This window comes from Macrobrachium rosenbergii, chromosome 20 (genome assembly GCF_040412425.1).
Source record: "Macrobrachium rosenbergii isolate ZJJX-2024 chromosome 20, ASM4041242v1, whole genome shotgun sequence".
NCBI classification, from domain to species: domain Eukaryota; kingdom Metazoa; phylum Arthropoda; class Malacostraca; order Decapoda; family Palaemonidae; genus Macrobrachium; species Macrobrachium rosenbergii.
Genome location: NC_089760.1, coordinates 20,680,001 through 20,682,500, shown reverse-complemented (window position 1 = coordinate 20,682,500; position 2,500 = coordinate 20,680,001). Strand labels below are relative to the sequence as shown.

The 2,500-nt window shown below is 35.2% G+C and overlaps 1 protein-coding gene across 6 annotated transcripts in view; it reads right to left on the bottom strand.

Annotated features, from left to right (window-relative positions):
- Lmpt (Limpet) overlaps window positions 1-2,500 on the bottom strand; it is a 586,877-nt gene that overhangs the window by 419,843 nt on the left and 164,534 nt on the right. The window lies entirely within an intron of this gene.

The following is a 2,500-nucleotide window of genomic DNA, read 5'->3' as shown; positions in this document are numbered from 1 at the left end:
CCTACTTTACCTTCACTGATATGCTAAAATTATCTCCTTATAAGTTTTACAGTATTTTCTACCACTTCTACTTTTAAACATAGCACTTCTCTTCACTTTTAGTCCCATCAAGGACCGTTGTCTTTACATTCTTCAGCCTTTGATACTTGTCATTGTAACGGTCACTTCCAAGGCATTCTGAAACATATACATTAACGCTTTTCACTTTTACATTATTCTACATACAACAATTCTGCAAAAGACGTATTTTAATTAATCTTCTGATACAGAGCTGCATTCATTTCAGGCAGCATCTCTCCACTTGCATCTTTTATCCTATTTGCTCATTAACCACTCTCGCGGTATTTACTTATATTAAGAACAACATTCTCTGATTACAAAATTTGCTCAGACTGACTCTCAATTTTTCATTATACTGATTTTTTTTACTTATTCTGTCCTTAACTTTTTCCTTAATTTATATTCTAATATACAGTATATATTCTAATATACAGTATATATATATATACAAAATATATATATATATATATATATATATATATATATATATATATATATATATATATATATATATATACTGTATATGGGACTAATGAACACATAAGCACGTGTTTCACAGAAATAAATTTCTGACTCAGATCGGGATCGAACCCCGGTCTCTCAACGCCCTGGCCTCTCGTTTGAAAGACAGGGGTTCGGTCTCGACGTGAGTCAGAAATTTATATATATATATATACATATATATATGTGTGTGTATAACATACATATATATATATATATATATATATATATATATATATATATATATATATATATATGAGAGAGAGAGAGAGAGAGAGAGAGAGAGAGAGAGAGAGAGAGAGAGAGAGAGAGAGAGAGAGAGAGAGAGAGCATATACACATGAAATATCTCGAATATTGAGCATGATCCTGAACACATAAGGAAAACTTTTTAGAAAAGTGGATTTATACTTGATTAAGCTTGTGAATTATTCTGACTGCGAAAGCAGCATTACAGAGTTATTAGTCTCGAGTCAATGATGTTATGTGGTTACTTTTGCTCTTTATACAGTCTGTAGTCTATGGAATCCCACAACGGTCAAGTGATACTAAATAAATCAAGATGGTACTGGTTTTGTACAAAATAATGCTTGTCCCATACCCCCAGAGTGACTAAACCTGAATAAATATTCAAACGCAATTTTAGTGAATATTTTAACAGAAAGTTGAAGGAAAAATGTTTAGTTCGCAACACGAATATTTCTGTTTTTCATACAAAGGCCCATGGAACGACCAAACTGATGCCCTTATCCAGCCCAGAACTGGCGTAAACAACACAGGGACATGGTTAAGTAAATGTGGGGTCTAACTACCGAGAAAGTGGAAAACTCGCCTCTTAAAGCGTTGAAAGTTATAGGAAACATGTAAAGCGAATTCTGTGAAACAGACAGATGTAGCCATCGACCAGAGTAATATAATCAAGACAGACCTTTGGAATAAAAATATGAGAATTGGTGGCTTGGCAGGTGTCACAATCTTCTTTAGGCAAGGCAAAATGAAGCTGCTTTGGTATCGAATAAAATCTGACCTTACATCACAAACGACATTAGTAATGACCAAAATACCTCAACCGACTCACTGAAACGAAACGGTAAAATCACGACCCCCAAGGACTCATGTGGTTACCAAAAACAAACGAGCAAACAAAGAAAACAGGTGCAAACTAATTAATAAAGTCAGAGTAGGCGCACAGCCTCATCGAGGGAGAGCCATGACAGGAAGCAACTGTCAAACGATGGCACAGTGCCATGACCAACGTTCTTCATACACAAGAAGTCTTTTTCATCTTTCGATTTCGCATCACATCAAGCGTTAGCTTGGTGCGACTGGGTTCACTTCTAAAGCAAGACTATGTGGTGCTCGCGCGTTACACTGGAGCATTCTACCACGAGCATTACTGTATTTTCAGCCGTTGGAGCATTCGGCTTTATGAACCGTTTGAAAGATGCTTATACCTCAACGTGCATGTAGGTATACAATTCGCCGGGAACTGATTGACCCTTATTTGTTCCTGTAATTCTGTCATTCTTATATCTCTTAATTCCAGTCACTTCTGCTACAATACACGATGGTCGTTTTCAGCTCATTCGGTCATTTAAAACTCACTTAAGTAAAATTGCGTAAGAAAACGTAAGACATCACACTTTATCTATCTCAAAAAACCTAAGATTCCAGCCTGCTATCTTCTGTAGAATCGTAGGACACACTTCAAAGGCAAACAAAAGTCAAAAACAATATTCCACAATAATGAAAAAAAAAACAATGGAAACGAATTCTTAAAATGAGCGATGCAATAAGGAAAATTTAATTTATAATGATGAGACTCCAACCACAAATGTAAATATAAATTCATTTATAAGACTCTAGGTGATGACCACTATTGCATTTGATAACAACTAGAAGAGGAAGATATCTTCATGTCGAAAGACGTACACCTGACT